Source organism: Gossypium raimondii, chromosome 13, assembly GCF_025698545.1.
Source record: "Gossypium raimondii isolate GPD5lz chromosome 13, ASM2569854v1, whole genome shotgun sequence".
Taxonomy (NCBI): domain Eukaryota; kingdom Viridiplantae; phylum Streptophyta; class Magnoliopsida; order Malvales; family Malvaceae; genus Gossypium; species Gossypium raimondii.
In genome coordinates this window covers 18,412,438-18,421,074 of record NC_068577.1, presented here as the reverse complement: position 1 = coordinate 18,421,074, position 8,637 = coordinate 18,412,438, and positions in this window count along the sequence as shown.

The window sequence follows — 8,637 nt, the reverse complement described above, 5'->3', positions numbered from 1 at the left end:
ATTGTTTGTTCTCTCCGTGCGTAGGTTAGATTTAATTCGAGATTTTCTTAGTTTCAACCTTATCATCCTATCCACAATCCCAGTCTCAACAATATTTGTTTGTTTGTTTTCAAACTTATTTATATTTGGCATGTAACAAATAGGTTAGGTTTTGCAATAGTTGAATGATGTTTTAATAAAATGTTGTATTTTATATTCTTCTAGTAATGTATATATATTGTTGATGTGCATATATATAAAAGCATATGCAAATTATAATTTTCATAGTTGACAAATGTGTGAGATATGTGATGGCACATCCATTGCAATGTTTTATATGACCGTAATAGAAGGTTGAATTTTTGTATGTATTGAAATGTATATTTGTTTGATTTTATCATATAAATTTTTTAATTTAATTATGGTTTGTTAGTAATTGCTTCGGAAGTGAATGTGACACACTGTAGCTTAGACCAGACGATCAAGTCGGGTATAAGGTGTTACACCATTCTTTTGAAAGTACTCATCTATTCTAGTGTTCCTTGCTCTCAAAGCTTGCTTCAGTGTATATAAAGCTTTCTTCAAGCGATAAACTTTGTCTTCCTATCCTTATTTGTTATATCCTGGTGGTTGCTCAATATAGACTTCTTTTTCTAGGCAGTCATTAAAGAATGTTGGCTTTACATCCATTTGATAAATCTTCCAATTATTTCATGTTGCAATTGTTATGAGAAGCTTTATAGTTTTGATTCTGACTACTAGAGCAAATACTTCATCATAGTTCACTCCATGTCTTTGCTTGTAGCATTTAGCAACCAGTCTTGCCTTTTATTTCTCCACTTTTCATTCTTTGTTGGTATTTTTCTTGTACACGCATTTGACTCTTATTGGACTATGTCCTTCTAGTAGGGTTGTTAACTCCCACGTGTAATTTCTTCTTATTGTTGCAATTTCTTCGTCCATTACGTTCTTTCATTTGACATCTTCAACCATTTCTTCATATGTTATTGAATCACATTCTGTCATTAAACATAATAAGGAATAATCAAGTGTTGTTTCTATGGGTTTTGTATCATCATAAATGTCACGTAGACTGTGCATTCTTATAAGTGCTTCCTCTGAGCTACTGCTACTACTGATGCTACTTGGTGATGACGATGTTGTAGAAGTTGTTGCAACAAGACTTGGTGAAGGGCTTCATCTTATTTATCACTTGAAATAATAACTTTCCTGGTAAGAGGGTTGTAATCTATATGGTTTGCTTCTTTTTGCATATCCAATAAAGATGCATTTCATGCCTTTGTCATTGGGCTTCTTTCTCGTATGATCAAGAACGTGACCATATACAATACATCCAAAAACCTTGAGATATCCAAATCCTGACTTTTGATCACTCCAAGCTCCATTTAGCTTCTTGTATTTCACACATTTCATTGGGCATCGATTCAACAGGTAAAAAACACATTGAATAAATTTAGCCCAAAAAGTTCTTGGTAAATGCTTACCTTTTACCATACTTTTAGCCATATCAAGAATAATGAAGTTCTCTCTTTGAGCAACTCCTTTTTATTGTGGCGTGTATGCAGTTTTCAACTGGTGAATGATTCTGTACTCTTTAGAAAAGTTTTCAAAAAACTTTGATATATACTCGCCTCCTCTATTAGATCTGAGTATCTTAATATAATGTCCCACCATAGCTTTAAACTCCACAAATTTATCAAGAGCTTTTGATTTTGTTTTGAGAAAATATATCCAACTTCTAAAATCATCAATAAATGTAAGATAGTATTTGTTTCATCCAAGTAATGGTATAAAATAAGGACCTGCTATGTTAGAGTGCACAATATCCAAAGATCTCCTGACTGTTCGAGATTTTCCAGCTTCAATACTCTGTCTATGTTATTTGCCTTTAATGCAATCTTTACAAATTCGATTTGGAGGATTAATTTTTGGCAATTCGTTCACCATTTTTTTCTTTCGACAATAGCTTCAGGTCAGAAAATCCAAGATGCTCGAACATTAGGTGCCACAACCATAAATCATTTTTGATAGAATTCTTCACAGAATTCACTTCTCATGATTCAATATCAATAGTGAACAAATTATTTCACGTCATATCAACTTAGGTAATTAATTCACGTACTCTTATTTTTTAGGGCAAACATGCGATCCTTCATACACACTTCATGTCATTTTCTAGAAGTTGCCCAAGGTTGATGGTGTTGCTTGTCAAAGCTAGTACATAATAAACATATAATATATACTTCTTCTCTCTATTCTTTTGTGTAATAATGACTTTACCTTTACCTTTGACTATGGCATGTGATTCATCTCCAAACATTACCTATCCATGAATAGTCTCATCTAACTCTGAGAATAGATATTTTCAACCACACTGTGATGATTGACACATTTATCAAGATACCAAATATTTTTCTTTGATTTTTCACTTTCTTTATAAGTGAGGAATACACTAGATTCCACATTTTCTTCTTCTTTAGCTGATGCTATATTATTTCTTTCCTCTACCTTAGGAGTTGATCTACACTCATAACTAAAATGACCATATTTATTGTAATCATAACATTTTACCTACAATTTATTTCCTTGTTGAAATCTGTCTCTACCTCGACCTCGGCCTCAAACTCCTTGTCCATGACATAACATCTGATACTCTTCCCTTGTTTTGCCTTTACCATATGATTGATAGCCTCATCCACTTTTTTTTTCACTTGCCTTTGTTGCCACCTTTATATCCTCCACAGTATCTTCCACGATTATTTGTACCTTGTTTAGAGCTACTTCTAACTTCACATTCACTGAAGGATAGCTTACTTTGCAAGACTTGCTCTAAATTTCTAGTATCATCATTTTGCTTCATTTTCTGTTCGTGGGCTTAAAGAGAACCCACGAGTTCATCGAAAGAAATTTGTAACAAATCTTTTGATTCTTCAATAACATTAACCATGTAATCAAATTTGCATGTTAATGATTGCAAAATCTTTTCCATTACTTTCATGTTATCTAGAGTTTCTCCATTTCTTTCCATTTTATTTACCATCGCTTTTACTCGGGTGACATAATTATCAAAATTTCTAAAACTTTCATTTTCAATGTCTCAAATTCAGCTTTAAGTGTTTGTAAACGTGCCTTTTTGGCCTTTTCGACTCTTGAAGGGATTTTTGCAAAATACCCCATGCTTCCTTTGATATCTTCACATATGATATCTTTTCAAAGGTTGATTCATCAACTTATTGAAAAATAAAGAACAACACATTCTTATAATTTTTTCTAGCTTCTTTTAATGCTTTTTTCTCTTCGTTTGTCAAAACCGCTTCGAAAGTTGTATTTTTAGGCTTGACATATCCTTCTTCAATAATATTCGAACAATCTTGAAAGCTGAGCAAAGCCTTCATTTGGGTGCTCCAATTGCCATAACTTGTCTTCGTTAATTTTGAGATTTGCGATTGAATTATGTTCGCTATTGTGACGTCAACACCAAACTAACTTTGATATTAGGTGTTGGAAAAGTAACGGGCACTTGAAACCAAAATAATTTTATCACTCACACAATATATATTCATCTGGAGCAAATTACAATTATAAATATTTCAATTACTAGCTGCTAGTAATTTCTTTTCACTCTCACTCATACCACTCTCTATACCAAGAATAGTTTTTTCTTTTATTTTCTTTCACTTGCTTATATATGACTATTTATAGGCTAGTTAAAAACCTAAGTGAAGCTAATCCATTGATGTCATATTTATCTATGTTGAGTATGAATCCTATTTCAATGAAATTTAAGAAATAATCTTTCAGTTAAACTCTGCTTATTTGTTTCAATCAAAGTTTAATTAGTCTAGATTATTTTATTATTATTTGACCTATGAATTTAGCCTATAAATAGGCTCTTTTACAACCTTAGAAAAAACATCCATTAGAGATTATAACTCATAACACATTTAGAGAATTTTGTGTTTACGTTTTGAGGATTCTTTATTTTTAGGGTTTCGGGGTTTAGTTTTTATCTCCATCTTTTGTACTATTTGTTCTTTTACCATTATAGTAAATTATCTTTTCCCGTGGTTTTTTATCCTCTTTGGAGGGGTTCTTACACATTAAATTTGTTTGTTCAATTTCTCAATTTCTTTTGCTATTTTTACTTATTCGTTGCTTAATCGGGTCGATCCCCAACAAGTGGTATCAAAGCTAATTTAATTTTCAAAAACTCAGCCTATTCAGAGATGGCAGCAACAATGTTTGAAATTGAGAAGTTCGATGGTGAGACAAATTTCAATCTGTGGCAAGTCCGGATGATGGTAATTCTAGTTCAAACCGGCTTGAAAAAGGTTGTTACTGGGAAAAAGCCTAAAAATCTAAATCAAACAGAATGGGAAGAGGTTGATGAAAAGGCCTTTTTTGCAATCTAGTTGTGCCTCACAAATACGATATTGTAGGAGGTATTGATGGAGAAGACCTCATCCACCTTGTGGAAAAGGTTAGAAACTCTTTATGCGACTAAGTCTTTGGCTAACCGTTTAGTGGTAAAACAACGTCTATTTACATTTCGCATGAACAAATGTGATCTTCTTAAAGATCACATCAGTCAATTTATTACTCTTTTAAATGATTTAAAGAACGTTGAGGCTTATATTGACGATGAAGATCAAGCTATGCTATTATTGTGCTCTTTACCCCCTTCATACAAGTCTTTAAATGAGACTCTGATTTATGGCAGAGACAAACTCCCGTTCGAAGATGTGAAGGGTCATTTGTTGAGTAGAAACAAACTCGACAATAAGTTTGGTTTGGATAGTAAGGCAGATAAGCAAGCTTCTGTTTTGGTAGCATCAAAGAAACGAGACAAAAGGTGCCGCTATTCTAAAAATTCAGGTCACGTCAAAGCAAATTGTTATAAATTGCAAAATAAAAGAGTTGCTTAAAGTAACGAGGAAGATGTAGCTGGTGCTAATTTGGCCTATGAAAGTGGTGATGATTTTTTGTTAGTGTCAACGAGCGATAACTCCAAGCTCACGTTCGAGTGGGTCCTAGACTCGAGATGTTCTTTCCACATGTGTCTCAATAGAGAATAGTTCTCCACATACAGTTTGGTTGAAGGTGGAGTTGTGCGCATGAGAAACGAATTATCTGGTAAGGTAATTGGTATTGATACTGTTAAAATTAGGATACAAGATAGGACGATTAGGACTCTCTCAAATGTCAGGTATGTACCTGATTTACGAAAGAATCTCATCTCCTTGAGTATTTTAGACTTGAAAGGATGCAGAATCAACATCGAGTCGGGCGACATTAAAGTATCACATGGAGCTCCCGTTTTGTTAAAAGGTAGAAGAACCGACAGTCTTTATATTCTGGAAGGTTTTATAGTGACCAGTGAAATTAGACGTCCCTAATCCATTACGGAGTCAAAGTCAACTTGTTTGGAGCGCAGGCAACTTGGTCATAGGAGGGAAAAAGGTAAGATCATTTCGTTGAATAGAGGTTCTCTTTTGGATACAGGTTTTGAAAAGTTAAGGCACTGTGTTTGTGAAAATCAGACTCGGGTTAGTTTTAGTTTGGCAATGTACAAGTCGAAGGCTAGAAGTCTTCCAGTTTCTAAGCACAAATTCAACTCAATTAATTCCCTGCATAGTTCAAGATAGGCCCGTGGTGGGTTTTGGCAAAGATGGAATTGTGGAAATATGAGTCAAGGTGGATATTTGTTGAGTATGACTCCTACTTCGGTCGAATTTAAGAAATAATCTTTCAGTTAAACTCTGTTTATTTGTTTCAATCAAACTCTAATTAGTCTAGATTATTTTATTATTATTTGACCTATGAATTTAGCCTATAAATAGGCTCTTTTACAACCTTAGAAAAAACACTCATTAGAGATTACAACTCATAACACATTTAGAGAATTTTGTGTTTACGTTTTAAAGGTTCTTTGTTTTCGGGTTCTTTTTTTTAGGGTTTTCGGGTTAAGTTTTTATCTCCATTTTTTGTACCCTTCATTTTTTTGTCATTATAGTAAAATTATCTTTGCCCGTAGTTTTTATCCTCTTTATCCTCTTTGGAGGGGTTTTTCCACCTTAAATTTGTGTGTTCAATTTCTCAATTTCTTTCGCTATTTTTACTTGTTCTTTGCTTAGTAAGGATAAACCTTAGAATCATGCCACATTACTTTTATTAAAAACTTGCATCCTCACTTCTTGCCATGTTGCTATCCATCATGCAAATTTATCTCCATTTTATCTTAATGAAACATCAAGCACTTTCAACCATGCTTATTATCCATTTGCTTAGTCAACTTAAAAGTAATTATTTATTATCATCATTTCAATACCAAAGGTAATTGTCACGTTGCCATTTGAATACTAATTTCTTGCCAACTCATCAACATTTCATATTATTTGTCGTTATGTCTTGGTATTTTTGAATTTTTAAAGTCGGATGTTTAGAGGCTTAGGTGCGGAAATTGACTAGTGAAATTGTTGGGGTTTTGGCAGCAAAACAAAGAGAAAAGGAAGAAAAGAAATATATACAAAACAAATTTGAACAAGAAGAAACTGAAAACAAATCTGATCATCATTTCAAATTTTCATTAAGTCAAAAACATATAGGTTACAAAGCTGTTACCTAATTTGTAACTGCTCCCACTAATTACTTGACTAAAGTAAAGCTAAAATTACACACAAAATGTAGCTGACATATCAGCCATTACATCACATTGGAAATCAAATAAATCAACAACTAATCTTACTAAATTTAAAGACAAATTACAAAAGAACTAAAGCCGGTTACATAGGAACAAAATGTTGCTGCTGCATTGGTTCAGCTTCAATGCCGGTCTGCTGTTGCATTGCAGGCCAAAGTTCATCACTCCTCCTTGGACTGTATGCAACAACACCAATATTTCTTCTTAACTTTTCAAATCTTGTAGCGCTGACAGACTTAGTTATAATATCAGCAAACTGATTTTCTGAGCTGCAACCCTAACCCATATCCATCGCCAGAATAGGGTTATAGAGCATTACCAGAGTTTACAAATTAATTTACAAACATTTCATTATTTCATCAAGCATTCATATTTATAACTAATCAAAATTAAAACATTAATGAGCTAACGTTGACCAATTTAACTTATTCATGCCATTATAACCAGAATCAAATCATCCAAAATTTCTGATAGAACAAATGGATAGTGTGATATATCTCCGACAAGCTTCCAATCCAATCGAGCTTCCGATAATCATTTCAATGCATCTAATAATTATACATATTACTAATAATAATTCAATTCCAATAATAAAACACATATTTATATAATATTCATCACCAAATAACATTCACTTTAATTAAAATTATGCAAAATATAGTTCATATAAACTTACAAGGCTAAATTACGTAAATACCAAAATTGGGACATTTTGGTAATTTTCTATTTTCTCTAATTTCCACCCAATCTTGATCTAAATTAATATTTCATTCAATTTATTAATTTAAATAATAAAACAATTCATTTCATGCAATTTGGTCACTTTTTGAAATTTTTACAAATTTACCCTTAAAATTTTACTTTTATTCAATTTAGTCCCTGAACCTAAAACATGCAAATTAGCCATTTTAATGAAAACTAATGCTAGTTGAATAATTATATATTTTCTCCTCCTCCTCTCCATTCCACATCCTTAATGTATATAACATGCTTATATATAACATTATTTATATGTTCATTCAAAGCTGTCCACTTGAGTTATAGTCACTAAATTATTTATATCTTGAGCTACGGAACTCCGAATTAAGATCCAATAAATTTATATGAAACTAGACTCACATATATTCTTACCATAAAATTTTCAGAATTTATGGTTGAGCCAATAAGTGCAGTTTATTATTTATAGTCATCTCTGTTCTGCTGTTTGATAGTTTCGACCCTTCTTCACTAAAAATTAATTATATCCTCGTACGAGATTCGGATGATGTTACTGTTTGTTTCTATTGAAAATATAATAACTAAGGATTTAAAAATTTAAATTTAAGCCCATAATTATTTTTCTAAAAGTTTTAATGATTTTCCAAATTCGAAGCAGGGAACTCAATTCATTCGACATTGTCTCACAAAATTTATTATATCTCATGATTTACAATTCCATTTCTTACACGTTTCTTCTATGAGAAACTAGACTCAATAAGATTTAATTTAATATTATTTTCATCTTCTAATTTGATCTCTAAAATTTATGGTGATTTTTCAAAGTTAACCTCTCATTCTTGTCCAAAACTGTTTTAGTGCAATATTTTTCAAAGTTTATAACTCCATTTCTCTATAATATTTCTCATCACTTTCACTTATTTCCTTCACTAATATATCAAGAACATAAGACATTATATAATAAAACTCTACTATAACATCATTTCTATGCTTTTTCAATGTTATCAAACTTAAAAATATATTAAAATCTTGATGTTCTTACCTTGTCCTATTAGTTTCAACCTTTAACTTGATTTTCTCTCTCCTCCAGCTTCTCTTTCTTGAATCTAACTTGATATTCTACCTCCCCATAGTCTCCTTGTTATCTTTCTCTCTTGATGGATATGAAAATTCTTTTGATTTCTAGGTGAAAATGGTAAATTTTTTGTGGTAGGACCAAA